Genomic DNA, 20,568 nt, shown 5'->3' on the forward strand with positions numbered 1-20,568 from the left:
TGAATATCAGTGGGGAGATTGAGTATTGCTGTCTTGTTCCCAAACTCTGGGAAATCTTGCAGTCTCTCACCATTAAGTACAATGTTAGCTGTGTGTTTTTCATATAAGCCCTTTACTATATTGAGTAAGTTCCCTTCTATTCCTATCTTTGGAGTGGTTTTTATCAAGAACAGATGTTGTGGTTTGTCAAATGCCTTTTCTGCATCAATTGAAGCAATCATATGATTTTCTTCAAATTATTAATGTGATGTATTAATACACTGATTGATTTTCTTATGTTGAACTACCCTTGCATACCTGGGATAAAACCCACTTGATCATGATGTACAATTTTTTCATATGTTTTTGAATTCATTAGCAAATATTTTTTGAGGATTTTTGCATCCATTTTCATGAAAGAAATTGATCTGTAATTTTCTTTTTTCAAACTATCTTTATTTGGCTTTGGTATTAGAGTGATCTTAGCATCATAGAATGAATGTCATAGCATTTCTTTCTGTTCAATTTTTTGGAAGAGTTTGAGCAAGATTGATATTAGATCCTTTAAAAATGATTGCTATAATTCACCTGTGAAGCCCTCTGGTACTGGGCTTTTCATTTTGAGGAGACTTTTGATGACTGTTTCAATACCTTCACTTGTGATTGGTTTGTTGAAGTCTTTTATTCTTTCTATGGTCAGTGTGGTTTGTTCATGTGTTTCCAGAAATTTGTCCATTTCATCAATTTTGGCTAGCTTTGGTATATAATTGTTCATAGTATCCTCTTTTGATCTCTTTTATTTCTAATGGGTCAGTGGTAATGTTACCCTTCTCATTTCTAATTATATTTATTTGCATCTTCTCTTTTCCTTTTTTTTTTTTTTTTTTTTATCTAGCTAAGGATTTATTGATTTTGTTGGTCTTTTCAAAGAACCAACTTTTAGTTCTATAGATTTTCTCTGTTTTTTTTTTCTCCATTTCACTTATATCTGCTCTAATCTTTATTATTGCTTTCTTTCTGCTTGCTTTGGGATTGATTTGCGTTGTTTTTCTTATTTCTCCAGTTGAACAGTTAGGTCTTTGATTGTAGCTTGCTCTTCTATTTTAATACAAGCATTGAGGGCTATAAATTTCCATTTCAACACTGCCTTTGCTGTATCCCATACATTTTACTTTTTATTTTTATTTTTTTATTTTTATTAAAGTTAATAGATCACATAGAATGTTACATTAAAAAAAAACCCATCTGGTTCCCATATAACCCACACCCCACTCCCCTACCCCCATCATTTTTGTAAATTGCATTTTTTTGAAGATACATATATCACAAAAAAGGTTACATTATAAAAAACATAGGAGGTTCCCATTTTGTCCCGTACATTTTAGTATGCTGTTTTTTTCATTTGTCTTGAGATATTACTGATTTCTTTTATAATTTCTTCTTTAACTCACTGTTGTGTAAGAATACTTTGTTTAATCTCCATATATTTATGGATTTCCCCCTTTTCTGTCTGTTACTAATTTCCAATTCAATTCTATTGTGATCAGAGAAAGTGTTTTGTATATCTTCAGTACTTTTAAATTTCTTTAGATTTGACTTAGATGCCAACATATAGTCTATCCTGGTGAAAGATCCATAATCATTGAGGAGATTGTCTATCTTGCTGTGTTGGCATGTGATGTTCAATATATGTGTATTAGATATAACTCATTTATCATATTATTCAAGTCCTGAGTTTCCTTATTTATCCTCTGTCCAGACATTCTATCTAATGCTGAGAGTGGACTGTTCAAGTCTCCAACTATTATTATAGAGATGCTTATTTCTCCCTTCTCTTTTGCCAATCTGTGTCTCATGTATTTTTGGGCACCTATATTAGGTGCATAAATATTTATTATGATTATTTCTTCTTGGTGAATTGTCCCTTTTATAAACATATAGTAACTTACTTCATCTCTTATAAGAGATTTACATTTAAAATTTATGTTATCCAATATTAGTGTTGCTATACCCTCTTTTAAAATTACTGTTAGCATGGAATAACTTTTTCCAATCTTTCACTTTCAGTCTTATTGTGTCCTTGTGTCCAAAGTAAGTCTTTTATAAGAAACAAGTAAATGGATCATTTTTTAAAATCCGTTCTGTCAATCTATGTCTTTTAATTGGGGAGTTCAATCCATTAACATTCAGTGATACTATTGTAAAGGCATTACTTACTTCATTCATTTTATCCCTTGGTTTTCTGTTTTTATATCTTACTATTGCCTGTCTTTTAACCCTTTCAGTTTCTCTTACTTATGTTCATTTCTACAATCTTTCCCAGGGCTCTCTCCCTTGTGTTTTCCTATCAAGCTGTAGCATACTTGTTAATATCTCTTGTAGATTCAGTCTATTGGTAAAACACTCTCTCAATTTCCCTTTTTCAATAAAGACTTTAAGTTCACCTTTATTTCTGAAGGATAGTTTTCCCAGATAAAGAATTATTGGCTGGCATTTTTTCTCTTTCCATACCTTAAATATATCATACCACTGCCTTCTTGCCTCCATGGTTTCTGAAGAGAGATCTGCCTTAGCCTTAGTAAGTGTCCCTTGCTTTTCTCTTGCTGCTTTCAAAATTCTCTCTTTATCTTTGGGCTTAGACAATCGGAATAGATTTTCTCAGAGAAGGCCTATGAGGATTTATTATATTTGGGGTATATTGTCCTTCTTGAATATTAATATTCATGTCTTTCATAAGGGTTGTGAAATTTTCAGCCAGTGTTTCCGCACATATTCTTTCTACTCTTTTTCTATTCCCATCTCCTTCTGGGACATCTATAACACATATGTTTGTATGTTTCATGTTGTGATTCTGTTCCCTGAGACTATTCAATTTTTTTGCATTGTTTTCTCCTATGTTTTCAATTTCAAATATCCTATCTTTGAATTCACTTATTTATTCTTCTAGCATTTTAAACCTGCTGTTATATGCCTCTAATATATTTTTTCCTCCTGAGATGGCTCCTTTGTCTGCTTACCCATTGTTTTTGCTCATTGTCTGCTCATTGTCTGCTTGTTTCTTCTTTTAGGAGGCACTGGGAACTGAACCCAGAACCTCCCATGTGGAGGAGGGCACCCAGCTGCTTGAGCCACATGTGCTCCCTACTCATTTTGTCTTTGCTCACTGTCTTCTTGTTGTTTGCTCATTATCCTGCTCATTTATGCTTGTTTCTGTTTTTGTTTTTGCTTGTTGTCTGCTCTTTTTTTCTCATTGTATGCTCATTGTTTTTGTTCCTTGTCTGCTAGTTGTTTTTGCTTGATGTCTGCTCATTGTCTGTTCGTTCTTTGGGTGTCTTCTTTAGGAGACACTGGGAACCAAACCTGGGACCTGGGAGACAGGCACCCAACTGTTTAAGTCACAGCCACTCCCATCTATTGTATTTTTAATCTCATCCAGTGTGTCTTTCATTCATTCCCATAAGCTCTGTTATTTTTTTTTTTTTGGTTAACTTTCAAATTGCTCTTTATGCTCACACAGTGTTATCGTAATATCCTTAATCTCTTTAGTCATATTTTCCTTCCTCTCCTTAAATTGATTAAGGAGGTTTGTTTGAACATCATTCATTAGCTGTCTTAAAGCCTGAATCTCATCTAGATTCTTGCCTTGTTCCTTTGAGTGGGTCATATCTTCCTGGTCTTAGGGTGGGTTGTTACCTTTTATTGATACTTAGGCATCTGCTTATGCTGACTATTTTGCTCTGTTGATCAATTTCTTACTCTTTCCTAGTGGTTTTATTTCACAACTCATCTTTGATTTTTAGTTTAATTTTTTAAAAACTTTAATATTTCCCTGTTAAAGTGGTCAAAATTATGTCAGGGAGTTGCTAATGGACCCCAACCAGGTCTAACATGCCTGGGAAGGAATTAGGAGAGACCAGTCTGTCTTCCTTCACTTTCCCAGCTGGCCAGCAAATGGGCTTCTTGGCAAACCCACAGAGATGAATCCTTCAATTTCCACTTCTTCTGAGCTAGCAAGTTATGGTTGTTACATTTGCAGAAGAGAAATCACAGTCAGCCAGCCCTCCATTGCACTGTCCCTCTTCCCTGGGAGTAATCTGTCCTTTTCCCTCTCCATTGGCTGTTCAGTCACAGGTTTTACAGAGGCTGTTCACATCAGGCTTGGCAGATGCTCGGCATTCCCAACCACAGGGTTATTAATTTATGGTTTTCTCTTTGGCTGCTCAGTCTGCATACCCAATCCGTCCTGGATGATGTGTGTATGTGGCACATCCCTGGCCTGCAGGGGTCCCCGAAGCTGCTCAATAGGATTGCTTCTGTGACTTCTCCTGTTTTGCAAGAGAACAGTGCCCTGCCTGAGCTACTCCAACACCATCTTGGATACTGACCTGTGAATTATCATTTTTGAAAACTATAAATATTATTAACCCTATTTTAACCTGTTAATTGGAGCAATGGAAACTAGGACTAGGACAGAGATAACACATAATTCATTTACAATAAATACAATTGTGATACAGTTTGGAGATTTAATACATGTATATTTAGTTAAAATATTCAAATAGTCTTTTCTGATATGGGAGCTGAGTAGTTCTTCCTCCTCTCTTCCATTTCTCTTTATTTTACTAAGGAACACAATTTTGGGTAACACCAATTTTCACTAATAAACTCTGCATTTTATTTTTTGCATATATCATCAAGCAGTTTTTCTGAGCTGCCTTGTTTTTGTCAGTTACTTCCTCCCTCTCACTGTCATTCTCTCCATCAATACACAAATACAAGCTCTCTGGCAACACAGTCAAGCCCTCACTTAAAAATTAAAATACCAGCATTCTCAAGTTTTTATCCCCATATCCCAGATGCCTCTTTCAGCTTTCAGTGAGGCAAGCCTCTCAATAAAACAATCAATTGAACAATTCTAAGGCTATACCTGTCATTTCAAGGTCACAAAGACTTCAGTGAAAAATTCTAGACTTTGTCCTACAATGTTCCCCATCCCTCCTTCACCATCCTCCAAATTCTCTATTAAAAATGAATAAATAAAAGTCTTAGAAAAAGGCAGGACAAAGAGACTTCTAGTTTCTTCACTATCACAGGAAACAGATTTTTGCAAAGAGCTGAAGTGAAACTTCAGAGTGCTGCTCCTGCATGGAAGAACAGCTAATAAACTAACAAACTGCTGTAAATAAACATAGCCAGTTCTGATTATCCAGGTGGAGGGGCGTTCCTGATTTGCAGTAGGTACAATTTAAAAATGTAATGGTTCCTATATAATTGTAAATAATAGACTCATTCTGATATACAGATATGACTCTCCTTCATAATAGATTTAATTATTTATATTGTTAACAAACAAGTTGCCTTTTGGTTATTTTCTTCTACCTTTTTATCCTAACTTTATTAAACTATCCCTGGAAAATTGGAAATTGACTGCAATTCAAAATACCTGGAAAATGGAGCATTGGGGTCAGTAATATATGTGGTGATGGGAAATTAAGCAGGTATTAAACCTTGGATGACCTTTGTGCCATGCTAAGGGATTTAGCCATTGGGGAGTTTTAAGCAGCTGAGTGACATGCTCAGATTTGCCTTTCCAAAAGATCATGCTAGTGTTTCCTCACTGACGGTAGTCAGGAGAACGAGAAGCGAAGAGGCCCTGAGCTAAGCAATTTCAGTGGGAATGGAGAGGAAGTAAAATATCTCTGAGATAAGAAAATGAACAATTAAATGGGAATGCTTGGTTTGGTAGGAACCTGGGAGAGGTGATGGAAGTGGGGAGGGAGAAAAAGAGTATTCATTGTAAGAAGTCTACTGGGAAAGATGCACAATTGGGAAAAATAAAATGAATTTTATTTTGATAATGGTAAGTTTGAGGTACCTTTGTTATATCCAGGTAGAAATCCCTACAATGCAGTTGGATATGTAGAAGGAAGTTTAAGGGGATGGACTCAATATATGGATTTCAGTGCTATCAGGGTAACATGTAGTTACTAGAGTCAAGAGTGAGATTAGACTCTCCACCCTTGCTCTGCCCACTCCCTTTCCCCATTTTCATGTAATAGACACAATTTATTTAAATTCTTTTGGCTATTTCTTTTGATATTTTGATATATATAATTTTAAGTTTATTTATTGGCCTGCTACTATGTAAACTAAAGATTAAGCTTTCTTAAGCTGTCTCCCAAACTTGCATTTTACTTCTTTCTCCTGAAGTTTGTGGATTTCCTGCTTTAATCTGGGCAGATTGCTCTCTAGCTTTGCTGCTGTCATCCTAGGGTCTCTATTTACCATCACTGTGGGGGCTTCTCTTTGTCTACCTTTTCTGTTTCCTTGATCCCATATATTCTTACCCAGTTTACTCACTTGTTCAAATGAGGTACAGCTTCCATCAGCCTTCTGAGAAAGAGTGTGCATGGGGCAAATTAATCAAGACTATGTGTGTTTGAAAATGTCTTTATTCTACTTTAACATTTGATTACTTGGTGTTTTAGTCAGCCAAAGGGATCCTGATGCAAAGTACCAGAAAACTGTTGGTTTTTAAAAAGGGTATTTGTTTGGGGTAAGAACTTACAGTTATAAGGCCTTAAAGAGCCCAACTCAATGCTGCTTTCTCACCAAAGTCAGCTGCCACATATTGTGGCAAGATGGCAGGCGAGCTCTGCCAGGTCTCTCCTATATCAGTCTCTGGCATAGGGTTCATTTCCTTTCAGGCTTTCTCACCTGCTCAGCTGCAAATTATCAGGTGAATGGTTCATCTCTGTCTGGGCCTTTAAGATCAAAACTGACAAAGTTATCTCTCTCTTCTTCTTGTGCCTTCTTCAGTGAGTGTTCATTTATATCAGCCCACCAAGGAGTGTGGACTCAACCCTGAGTCACACCTTACTGACATGGTCAAATCAGGGGCCCTAAATAAATTTAATTACACAAACTTAAATCCTTTGAATTTAATACAATCAAAGAGTATCACACTCAGAGGAAGAGATCAGTTTACACAAATAATCTCACTTTTGGGGATTCATAAATAATCTCAAACTGCCACAGTTGGGTATGGAAATCCAGGTGAGAAATTATTATGTATGAGTTCTTTCAAGACATGCTTTTTTGTCTTCCTGACTTTAATGTTCCTTTTGAGAAGTCCAAAGATATTCTGCTAATGGATTCTTTGATTGTTAATTTCTTTTTCTCTGGAGAAACTTTCAGGATTTATTTATTTATTATTATTCTGGCATTTCACTATATCATGTTTGTATTGGTCAACTATAGGGGTGCTGATACAAAGTACCAGAAATCAGTTGACTTTTATAAAGGATATTTATTTGGGGTAGAAGCTTACAATTACAAGACCCTAAAGAATCCAACTCTAGGTACCTTAAGTGGTGCTTTCTCACCCAAAGTCTGTTGCCACATGTTGATGCAAGATGACAGGCAATGTCTGTGATGGCACAGCCTTCCTCTTCTCTCTTAAGGCTCAATGGGTCCAGCTTCTTCTGATCTCAGCTGTGAACTGCATAGGGCTCATCTCTCTTTCCAGGGCTTGTTTCTTTCTAGGCTCAGCTACTCTGGTCTCTTCACAAGGTCAGCTGTAATATATCAGGTGAATGGCTTAACACTCTGGTGGCCCCTGCCATGTCTAATGAGCTGTCTCTGTTTCGCGGTGTATCTTCTTCTTTCTGTTCTTAATTGAGCATCTGGTTTATACAGCCTACCAAGGGGGCTGGGGACTCAACCCTGCATGCCCTAATGATGTAGTTGGATCAAAGCCCCAATCTTAACATAATTTAATCAAAGGCTTCTCAGTTGAATCTAATACAATCAAAGGGTATCATGCCCAGAGGACCAGAGCTGTTTACAAACATAATCAAATATCTTTTTTGGAATTCATGAATAATATCAAGCTGCTATAATGTGTCTGTGTTCGTATATTTTGCTGGGACCTTGTTTGACTATTTCAATCTGAAAATTAAGATCCTTCATTTCTGAAGAATAATATTAATTTTTAAATGATTTTTTTTAACTTCTGTTTTCAAAGATCTCTTTCTGAATTCAGAAAATTTAGTTGGCAGATGTATTAGTCAAGGTTCTCTGACAAATAGAACCAACAGGATATGTGTGTATGTGTGTATAATTTATGTATTATGAAATTTTTTAAAATAAGTATTGACTCATGTGACTGTGGGGATGGGCAAGTCCAAATTCCACAGCTGGGAACTTTGATGAAGGTTTTCAATCTGAGTGGCTGAAGTAGACATGAAAATTCTTCTTCTGACTTCTCCCTTCAGTTTTTGTTTATCTATTGTTTCTTGGCTATCTCTTTCTAATGATAATTGGAAATTCTGTGTTCAAGAAGCAATGGTAAGCATCATTAAAATGGCTTAACGGTTTTGTGGAAGAGGGAGGTGAAATTCCCCAGTTACTGGTTTCTTCAGAGCTTTGGGTTGTCAGTTTCCTCAAAAAGGAAAACCACTTAATCTCTCTTAGTTTGTTCGAGCTGCTGTGATAAATATCACACACTGACTGACTTATGCAACAGGAATTTATCTTCTCAAGATTTTGGATGCTAGAAATCCAAACTCAAAAAGAAGAGGCCATGCTTTCTCCTAGAGTCTCTAGCAAACTAGTGCTAGCCTGCTTCAATCCTTGGGGTTCCTTAGCTTGTGTCTATCCCTTGGTCACAAGGTGATCTGCTTTATTCTCTGGCTCCTTATAACTTCTAGTTTCTACTTCCAAGTCCAAATTATTTTGCTTATAAGGACTCCAGTATTATGGATGAAATCTACCCTGATTCAGTTTGTCCTAATCTAAGTAGGATCTTTGAAGATCATCTCTATTCACAAATGAATCAACACCTTAGCTAATAATAATATCTTCAAAGGTCCTGTTTAAAAATGGATTCACATTCATGACCTGACTCACCTTAACATATTCAAAGAGACCTTTTACAAATGGGTTCACACCCACAGGACCAGGGACTATGATTTAAACACAGCTTTAGTGGAAGGCATGATTTAATCCCTAAAACTCTCCTGTGGAGGATATAAACCTGGATGGCAGCTTCTCCAAAAATTCAGGGAAAGTAAGTGTGAAATTTTATGATTCAGCGTGGAAGTTTGTGATTCCTAACTTGGGTTGCACATTAGAATAATCTTGGGAGATTTGAAAAATCTGGAAGCTTATACCATAGGCAAGAACCATTGAATGAGAATTTCTAGGGGGTGCCTTCCAGGCAGGTTTTTTGTTGTTGTTGTTGTTGTTTATAAAGATTTATTTATTTATTTATTTTCCCCTTCCCCTCTTCTGCCCTGCTGTTTTTGCTGTCTGTATTGTCTTCTCTTCTCATTTTGTCTCCTCTAGGATTCATCAGGATTCAATCCTGGAGACCTCTGATATGGAGAGAGGTTCCCTGTCTATTATATCACCTCAGTTCCTGGTTTCTGTTGTGCTTCACCTTGACTCTCCCATTGACTCTCTTTTGATGTGTCATGATCTTGCTGCATGACTCACTTGTGCAGGCACTGGCTCGCCATGTGGACACACTTTCTCTTCCAGAGACTGAACCCAGGTTCTCCCATATGATAGGCAGAAGCTCTATCACTTAAGCCACATCCATTTCCCATCCAGGCAGGTTTTTAAGGTCCCCCAGGTGATTCTAATGTTTGGCTCAGATGTAAATACACTGGCCAAGCAGCATCAGTATCACCTGGGAATGTATTAGAAATGCAAAGTCTAGAGCCAAACTCTCACACCTAGAGAATCAGAAACTCTGGGGTGGAGCCCAGCAACCTACTTTTATTTTAACAAGCTTTCCAGGTAATTCTGATTCATGCTAAAATGTGAAAAGCACTAATATAGATTGTTGTTTAATCCTTGTATTTTTATGATATGCATCTACATTCTAATTCATGCCTTAGTCTCAGTGCAATTTGTCAACCTCTCCAAAAGGTAAATATCTACCTTTCACTAGAGTTTGAAGATGGGTGCTCCTTGGTTGTGTACTAAGTCAACATTCCTGATCTCAACTATATCTACCTCCCTATTTTTAGAGTTCTCAAGGTTCCCAATGTCAGATCTATTATGGGTACTATAGTAAAAATTAGCTTGCATCTGGCAGCTGTATCTATTATGGGTTTAAGTTTAAATTTTATCTGCTCAGTCAGTTATCTCTTCTCAATCTATTTTTTTATTGCCTTGGTCTCTTCTATTCCTTGTCTTTGTAGGTTTATGCCTTTCTCGTTGCTTTATTATAATTTTTAATGTTCCATGAGAGAGAATAGGTTATATACTTAAACTGACACCCAGTTATATTTGAATATCATATAACTAGTAATTTTTAGTATGTTTTTAAAATTTAATAGGCTGATTTTTTAAACTAATTTTTAAAATTGCAACTCTCAACATTTCTAGTACAATTATATAAAATGTGTATTCTGAACTTCTAAAAAAATAGTTTGTTAATCTTGGTGTTTCATTTTAAGAAAGTAAGCATTATTAAAGTTTCATAATTATAATCTTAAATTATAATAGCTGAAATATATATTGTAATTGTCTTTAATTTGAGATAAAACTTTAATTCAATTTACATTTTATCAAGTTACCTTTGCAGTGTATAGTATAGTGTTGTTAGATCCAATGGGGAACTATTTAATGCACAGGGCAATGCAGTGGAAAGAGCGTTGAAATTCAGGTAATACCCACCCTCCACTAGGTGACTTTGGGAAAGATACTACACATTCTGACCATTCATTTTCTCGTCTTGAACAGGAAATATACTAGCAAACCGCAACTCAGTTATGATGATTACATGAGACAATCATATTTGCTTATGTTCAGAGTCTAGCAAAGGGTCTGGAATTTAGTAGGTGCTCAGGAGATATTATTTCCTTTCTCTCATGTTTATATGTGTGAAGATTTAGGTGACTATATGGAAGTATCAATTTAAAGAAGATTGAACATATGGGAGGTGTACATGTTATATGCCTACCTACTTTCAAATCCTTTTCTCTGAGTAAAGCCTTTCCTCTGGCCAACATATTTTTCTTTTGCTTTAAAAAGAGCCTCCAATTTGATTTTGGGGTATGATTCCTCCTTCCCTGAACATAGTTCTTGGTGAGACTTTGGTCTAGCCAAGCAAGCCCTCAGATTCTTTCACGGGGCACTCTGACTTGGGCACAGAGGATAGGTTCACCATCGATAAACCCTGAGATGGCTGTCTATTTGTGCTCTACCTTGGTCCTGGAGTTTTTGTCTTCTGTCCTTCCCTAGACTTGTTCAACATCTATACTTCTATGTACTCTGTCAATCTTAGTAACACTTTGGTCTTATGTGTTACTTACAGTTGGTTTCTATTTCTTAGAATCAAATAGCCCCAGCTGATAAAAAGGACTTTGACTTAATTTCATTTTAATTAAAACCAATGAAGTATAGAGAATCTTGGAAAAGAGAAAATGATCTGGAAAATGAGTCTTCAAGGTACTAACATGTTTGCGGCAAGCAAAAGGAAGGAGAAGGGCAGAGGAGAGACAGAATTTCAAGGTGCATAATTCAAAGAACAACTGAATACTGATTACAGAGTATCCTGACATGTGTTATACATAGTTCTTGAAATAAAAACTTATATTTTGAAATACATCTTTTTTTTCTAAAATTTGTGCAGAACCGAAGCTAGTTGTGAAGTCTCAGGGAATAAGAGAGTTTATATGAGGAAACATGAATGGGATTTGTGTAAACTGTGAAGTGAGAGAAGAATAAATATTATTTGTGATAGTGTAAAGTAGGCTGCTATATGAGTCTTCTCCCCTTATTCTGTGGACTTTTTGTCTTTCAATTTTTATTGAGTATTTGAAGATTTTCCTACTTGTAGGAAACTAAAACATCCTCAGTTTTATATCAAGGGCAAACTGTACATACCTAAGAATAAATTACACACTTTTTCTAATTGTAATTAATGAAAATGTAAAGTTGGGATCTTGGTTATGTATTTTTTTTCCTTCTTTATTTTTTTTTAAATGTTACATTAAAAAAATATGAGGTCCCCATATACCCTTCACCCTTCTCACCCGACTTCTCCCACATCAACAACCTCTTTCATCACCATGGCACATTCATTGCATTTGGTGAATACATTTTGGAACACTGCTGCACCACATGGATAATGGTTTACATTGTAGTTTGCACTCTCCCCCAGTCCACCCAGTGGGCCATGGCAGGACATACAATGTCCAGCATCTGTCCCTGAATTACCACCCAGGACAACTCCAAGTCCTGAAAATGCCCCCACATCATATCACTTCTTCCCTCTCCCTACCTTCAGCAACTACTGCTGGATATGTATTTTGTTTGTTTGTTTGTTTTTATTTTTTTAATTTTTTTTAATTGACTTTGTAATAATATTACATTAAAAATATATATATGAGGTCCCATTCAACCCCTCTCCCCCCCCAGCAACACTCATTCCCATCATCATGACACATCCATTGCATTTGGTAAGTACATCTTTGGGCACCTCTGCACCTCATGGTCAATGGTCCACATCATGGCCCATACTCTCCCCATTCCATCCAGTGGGCCCTGTGAGGATTTACAATGTCCGGTGATTGCCCCTGAAGCACCATCCAGGGCAGCTCCATGTCCCAAAGACGCCTCCACCTCTCATCTCTTCCTGCCTTTCCCCATACCCATCAGCCACCATGTCCACTTTTCCCAATCCAATGCCACCTCTTCTATGTGGATATTGGATTGGTTGTGTCCATTGCACCTCTATGTCACAAGGAGGCTCAGATTCCACATGGATGCTGGATGCAATCCTCCCACTTTCAGTTGTAATCACTCTAGGCTCCATGGTGTGGTGGTTTTCCTTCTTCAACTCCATCTTAGCTGAGTGTGGTAAGTCCAATAAATCAGATTGTAGGTGCTGGAGTCTGTTGAGGCTCAGGACCTGGCTATCACATTGTCAGTCCAGAGATTCAAATCCCCTAAATATATCTTAAACCCCAACACTGTATTTTTGAATGCAAGTCAGTGAGGATGTTAGGATACAAGTGTCCTGAGTCTTCCTGTAATATTGAAAGTGAGATATTTAAATATATTTTTCTTGGCTTTAAGAATTGCAAGATGAATGATTAGTTAAAAAAAAAACTCAAATACTGTAGAATTATGCCTAAATCTAAGTTCACTTTAGCATTAGATATGCAGTTCCCACTCTACTTTTTTCCCTAGATAGCCACAATTTAAAATAATTTCGAGTAGAGGTAGAGCAGGGGAAGGAGATAATTTTAACATGATTTTATTTATTCTACAGTAAACAGTATATAAAGTGGTAAATCTTCTTAAATATATTTTGAACAAGACTGAGTATTTATGGTAAGTTCACCAAGCTTTTATACAAGGAGTCATCTTGTTAAATATGCATATTTTCATATCATTAAAGCATTTCAAAAACTATCAGCTAATTTAAAGATACCATTTCTCGAATTCAATATCTCTATTAGTGAAGTAGAATTACTCTTAATTACTTATGTACAACATAAGCAAGCAATTTTGAAATCCTGGTAATTTCTGAAGATTATAATATATTCATTAGAATATAATGAATCTAATATATTTGTTCATTAACAACAGTATGAGAGAAATGTTAGAGAGAAAAAGAAATAATTACATAAAAAACAAAGCTGTTTACCTTATAGTTTACACTCTATCCAACACAATTTTGTAGGTTATGACAAAATATACAGTGGCCTGTATCCGTCACTGCAGTGTTATGTAGGACAACTCCAATAACCCGAAAATGCTCCCATGTTATACCTATTCTTCCCTCTCCCATCCCTCAGAACCTATAGTGACCTCTGCCTTTATATCAATGATAAGAGTTCTTCCATTACTAGAATAATAAGTCTATAGTAGAATAATAATAAGTTTACTTTAGTCCATTATTCATTCCCCAGTCTTAAGGATTTGGGGATGGTGATGCCCACTCTGCTTCTAATTGAAAGGGAGCTTAGATCACATGGGGCAGATGGAAGGAACTGTCTTGCTTGCAGGTGCAGACACTCTCTGTTCCTTGGGATGGGCATTGTCCATCATCATCTACTTGTTAGTTGTCCTGGGTGAGTCCAATGAATTAGAGAGTGATTTTGCAACTCTGCTGACATTCATGGCTCAACAGGCACATGGATGGACCAAAGATTTAAATCTCTGGAACATATATTTATTAAGTGTAGTGCTAATTATAGGTTCAAATAAAAGGAGCAGAAGAGCCATGTGTAGAGAACCTATAAATGTTTCTAACTCTGTTACACTTGGAAGCATAAATTCCAAAGTAATGTCCACTGCTACGGTCTGAATTCCTGACCTGTCTGCCTTCTTTATAGTTTCTGGATGTTTCTAGAGCCCTCAGGAGCCCCACTATTTGAGGCATTGTTTAGCAATGCTTCAATATGTGTTCATCAATTGTAAAAAATATATAACACTAATGAAGGATGTTGTTAATGTGAGAAAGTGTGGAAGAGGGATAGAGTGGGGCATATGGGAATCCCTTATATTTTTTATGTAACTTTTATGTAATCTAAAGCGTCTTTAAAAATTAAAAAAAAATAAAAAGCTGCTTATATTAGAGGAATATTTCAGAGGGATTATATATAAATATATTTCTAGGAGATACTGGGATTGAACCCAGGACCTTGTACATGGGAAGCAGGCACTTAACCACTGAGCTACATTTGCTCCCCAAAAGGATAATATTTTAAAAGAGATGGTTTCAACAGATAGTGGGAGATAGAGCCTTGTTTAAATTTTTTCAAAGTTATGAAATATTATGGGAGACATTTTTAGAGATATTTACTTTCCCAATTGTTGCACAACTTTTTAGGGAATTTCTACATCAAGGTCATTACAAAAGAAAGCAAAGCTCTGTGAAGAATATGAAGAAGTACAAGACATGACCCTTGTTTTCAGAAGCTTTCATTTTGGGATAAGGAATCAGATAAGAAAAAGTGAAATGGAAAGAAAAAGCAACAATTTAATATAAAATCATGTTATTCTCTCAGTTAAGGCCTCAGACTCATTGAGAAGGAACTGCCAATGTGAGCATGCTAGTCCAAAGACTTCACTGAGGGTGGGGATCTTCACACTTGTGTAATGAAGACTGATCATAGTGCAGTACTGTACAGAAAGAGGTGTGAAAATCAACATCTAGAATAGGTTTATGTCTATTTTCTTCATCACAGTATATAGTTATTTCTTTTCTATTTGTTTACTTTTATGTTTCTTCCTCAATAGAACATAGGATCTCTAAAGGCAGAGATCTTATTTGTCTTGTAACTCCTCATTTTCATCCATCTAGAATAGTAGTTTACAAAAAAAAGAGTAAATTCCCAATATTAGTTGAATAAAGTAATCAATGGTTATGGTGAGGTGATAAGACTGGACTAAACATATGCCTTAGAGAGAAGTTGGAAAGAAGTCTCAGTAGATGGAATAAATTGATTAGCTCAGGCTTTCAAAACCTGATAGAGACATTTGAATTTGAGACACTATATAATTAGGAGACTTTGAAGAACCTTGAGCAAGAATTAGAGGTGATAAAAGACCTTTGTAGAGATTGCAATAACTTAGGATAGTTTCTCCAGGACATCTGAGGTATCAGTTTTGCGCTGGTCCTTCCTGGCTATAGGATTCTTTTCTCTTGTTCCTCAAGTCCATGTGGAAAGCCCTCCTCCCATCCATCTAGCAAACATCTACCACCCCATCAAAATCCAAATGGTCACCCTCAGAGACTGTGTGGGGACAGGGCATGTTTTTTATGCTACTCTTAAAAGCTCCATTTGACCCTAAACTGTAATCAAGAATTAGGTTACATGATCACCTCTACTGTTTCAGGAGGTCGCAAAAGGGTGTGTCTGGCACTTCAAAAATCTTCTGTGGGGACAACTCTTCTCTAGCAATGCAAAAGGGAAAGGGACTGAATGTGGGATAAATTACCACAGTGTCTGCTACAGTTTGGCTACAGTTCTAGATTAGGGAGCGAAGTATTTATCTTATTTTTCTAGTCACCTGTAGCTTTTATCATTTTACCAATAATTTGGTGATGTAGTCACTTTGGAATGTGTGGAATCTGGGGCTGTGGTAGGTTATGAGGCTTTGTAGAGAGATACATCTTGACAAAATGACTTACCCTGAGGCCCGCTTTCTTTCTGATGTTATGTTATTCCTGCTCAAGGCTTAGTGGGTCTTCGTGAACAAGAGGGGAGGGAGCATCTTTATTCCCTTAATGTACATTCTTTTGTGGTGAGCCATAACACGATTGCCCTGGGTTTCCAGTGTTATATAACTCTTAGCCTCACTCAGTCAGTCTGTTCCAGTGGTGAAACCATACATGGCCTGGAAACCATACATGGGTCATGTTTCAGTGTAGGCTACGCTGAAAACCTAAATTCAGCACTGGCCTTTTTATTGAGTCAGAAAGGCCAGCCCATTAGGCTCTGAATCCTACACTTTAAGCGAATTCCTTCTGCCATTTCTCTATTTCTTTCCCCAATTTTTATTTTATTACTTTTATAAATATTCTAAATTTTATTTCTGCAATAATATACACATAATAACAAAGCAGATAAATCAAAAGCAGTTTTTCTTATGCTAACCCTCCCATCCCTATCCTATTTCTCAGAGACAAGTCTCTTTTAGCTGTCTGTTATTAGTTCTTCTGGGGTTACTGTCAGTCTAAATGCTATTTCAAAACAACTAATTTTTTTATTTGTCAACTTTGGATATCCCATATTAATTTCCTAATATGAGATAAAAATCTAATCATTTAGCTTACTTCCATTTTCCCTCTCTTCCAACTGAAGTTTACTCTTATACATTTTAGTTCTTTAATTTGCTATTTCTTTATTTTAAATATAATCCAATCTTGATTTATTTTTTTATTAACTTTCAAAATCATCTTTAGACTCTTCATTTTTTATAATGAAATATTCTTTCATCTCTCTCATCTCATTGTCTTGCTTACATGTAAAACTTTAATTATAACTTTTTAGTGAACATTTAATGAACTATACATTTTGTGTGTGTATGAACAATTATATTCTGTACTGCAGCTATAGCAAGTCCTCTGCAGACTGGTTAAAGACTGAATTTAAAAGTGGAAAAAATGGCATTTACAAAACTTATTTTGACTTTGTAAATATTGTTTAATGCTGGCGTAACCGGTCAGGAGGTGTTCCTCCCCTGTTCCAGTGTCTTAACTGCCATGTCATGGGAATAAAGAATAATAACATTGTGGTCAATTGGATTCTCTTTCTTTGTTTTAATAATTCATATTGTTTGGGCCATGATTTAATTGCACAGTCTTTTCTTTTTCTATCTACTTTCTTTGCTTCTTTTCTTTATTCCTACTTATAATTTTTACTTATATATAAATATGTTTATATATAAACTATTATGTATGTATATATTTCCCATTCTCCTCAAACATAGTTAATATTTTGGTATAGAATTCATGCTTGATTATACGAATTTTGAAGGCAGTGCAACACTAATATCTATTACTGTTGTAAAATCTGTTACAAGTTTGATTTTTGTTCCTTTGTAAGTGACTTCCTTTTTTCCTATCTGGAAGCTTTAAATTTTTTCTTTCAGAATGGTATTCTGAAATTTCATAGACTCTTTTTGCTGGTGGATTACCTATAACAGTGGACCTCAAAACTTTTTCGTCTCAGGACCACTTTATATACTTAAAAACTGTCAAAGACTCCAAAGAGCTTTTAAAATTTAGATTATATGGAATGCTTCATTAATTATTAATAGGAGAAAATGTGAGAGGGGATGGGGGTATGGTATATGGAAATCCTATATACTTTCAAAGTAACTTTTGTGTAATCTAAAACTTCTTGAAAAATAAAGTTTATTATATGAAAAAAATTATATCTAAAAATTTGGGTTATATTTATAACAATATTCACCATATTAGAAATGAAACCTGAGAGACTTTTACAGTACATATTAATTCAAAACAACAAAAATTAACCCACTGCATGCTAATATAAATAATATTTTGAATGAAAATTAACTGTTTTCTAAAAGTTTAATGAAGAGATTGCAATGTTTTACATTTTTCTAAATCTCTTTAACTTATGACTTAATATAACATGTGTTCTTGTACCTGATTCAGCAGATGCTGTTTGGTTGAAGTTTATGCAGCTAGAAAAGGGAGGATTATTTTAATGTCCTTTTCAAATAACTGTGAATATTTTCTTTAAAACTACACCAAGGTAGTTGCTGAGGGCAGGGAGAGGGAAAAAGAGATGTGATGTGGGGGCATTTTCTGGACTTGGAGTTGTCCTAAATGATATTGCAGGGACAGGTGCTGGACAGTATATATCCTGCCATAACTCACTGAATGTACTAGGGGAGAGTGTAAACTATAATGTAAACTATAATCTGTGTAGTGCAGCAGTGCTCTAAAATGTATTCACCAAATACAATGAATGTGCCACAATGATGAAAGAGGTTGTTGATGTGGGAGTAGACGTGAGGTGGGGTGTGGGATATATGGGAACCTCTTATATTTTTTAATGTAACATTTTTTGTCATCTATGTGTCTTAAAAAAAAAGATAATTAAAAATAAATTTTAAAACAACAACAAATTACACCAAGACTCAGTAGTGGTAGTTTCTTAATGGTTAGTTGCAATGGCCATATCATTGAACTTTTTGCTCTCTGACATTGGTCTAGCTTGCACTTTGAATTGATGATCATGTATGTTTGGCCCACCATGCATTGGTCATTTGTGAAATATTGGTTCTCTGAGTTATGCAGCTGTCTCAAATGGTGACATTTTATTCTACCGTATCAAAAAATTAAAGTCATGGATCTCATCAGAAATATCTTTAAGGATTAGGAAGCTGTTAAACTCATAATGCTGCATGAAAGTTTCAAACATTCTGATTTTCATCTGAAAGCTTGAATTGTATCATTGGAAATACATTTTCTCAATTGTTTTGTTTTTCTTGATGTAGTAGGCTTTTTTCATTCATTTTTAAGAAAATATATGCAAAATACCTAAATTGAAATAACCATAAATTGTAAGTTGTTCTTTCAAATAAAAATAATATTTTATGAAAAAAAAACAAAAAACAAAGCTAATTCTGCTTGAGCTCAAACAATCTTGCAAGCACATTTTTTCTTTTTTCCTTTAATAATTGTCTTTTTTTTTTTAAATTCCCACCCTTTACAACTTGCTTGCTGTCTGCTCTCTGTGTCCATTCACTGTGTGTTCTTCTGTGTGTCTGTATTTATTTTTATTTATTTACCGCCCTTGTAGCTTGCTTGTTGTCTGCTCTCTGTGTCTATTTGCTGCATGCTCTCCTGAGTTTTTACTTGTCTCTCTTTTTGTTGCATCTCCTTGCTGATTCGGCTCTCTGCAGTGCTTGTGGGCTGGCAACATTCCGTGGTGCTTGTGGGTTGGTGGCTCTCCGCAGCGTGCAGGTGAGCCTGCCTTCACAAGGAGACCCTGGGACACGAAACAAGGGCCTCCCGTATGGTAGACAGGAACCCAACTGATTGAACCGTAGCTACTTCCCTATATTTTTTCAAGACAATCATATTTTGGTATGCAAAAATGCTCTATGAATGCTTTCCATTTTTTTCATACAGAATATTTAACAGCCATGTTCTCAAGAGTCAAGATTTAATGAAATTAAAATAATTTTTGCTTGTCAATTAAGACATTCTTAACTAAATATTGACATTTTCCCCCTCAGTGTGTAGCAGTGAAAAATCAATGATTCCTAATAGGTTGGCACCACAGGGTATTTGGAACTTTTAAATCGATATTCTACTTACCCTTCCTTTTTTATTAGGTTTTCTGTTTCCATACTCTAGAAAAATTTTTCAACTACGATTCTTAGTCACACTACTGAAAAACAATTTTTCTTTTGATAATTTCTTTTTAATCTCTAAGAACTCTTGATCTGTAACTGTTCCTGTTTTCATAGCATCTTTTATTTTTCTGGACTGAGATATGTGCTAAAATCTCTTTGAGCATGCTAATTTGATGATTTTGGAAGATTTTTTTCTGAATTATTATTACTTGTACCCCTGTGTTTATCTTAGTGTTTACTTTTCATGCTGTTAGTTTTCTACTTTGACCTGGAGTTCCTTGATTTCCCATGATATTTAATTAACAAGGACTCGTTATCCATCATGGGTTTCCTCTATCTTTATGAAAGTAGAGCTTTTTTCACTAAGTATCTTCCTTGAGGAGGAGTTCTTACTGAAACTTCTGCATAGCATTGGATACTATCCCTCACAGAATTTCCTTAAGGAGGAAGCTGGGAGTCAGGCTTTGGGCCCCCAAAACCCAGGATGAGGAGAACTATGTTGCAGCGTACCAGCCTTAATATACAAATCTCTTAATTAAGTTTCTTATAAAAGGGCTATGGCTATTTATTTATTCATTTGAGATTTTTTTATCGGCTACTTGCCCTCTATAAACTTGGAGCAGGTGTTTGGGGAAATGAGTTAGTGGTTGTGTTTCATATAAAAATATCTTCAGTTAATCACTTTATTTTCATCCTTACTCCCACTCTGTTACTTACAGG

The 20,568-nt window shown here is 35.7% G+C and overlaps 1 protein-coding gene across 1 annotated transcript in view; it reads left to right on the forward strand.

The window, feature by feature from the left end:
- LRP1B (LDL receptor related protein 1B) overlaps positions 1–20,568 on the forward strand; it is a 2,023,931-nt gene that overhangs the window by 1,409,168 nt on the left and 594,195 nt on the right. The window lies entirely within an intron of this gene.

This window comes from Dasypus novemcinctus, chromosome 7 (assembly GCF_030445035.2).
Source record: "Dasypus novemcinctus isolate mDasNov1 chromosome 7, mDasNov1.1.hap2, whole genome shotgun sequence".
Taxonomy (NCBI): domain Eukaryota; kingdom Metazoa; phylum Chordata; class Mammalia; order Cingulata; family Dasypodidae; genus Dasypus; species Dasypus novemcinctus.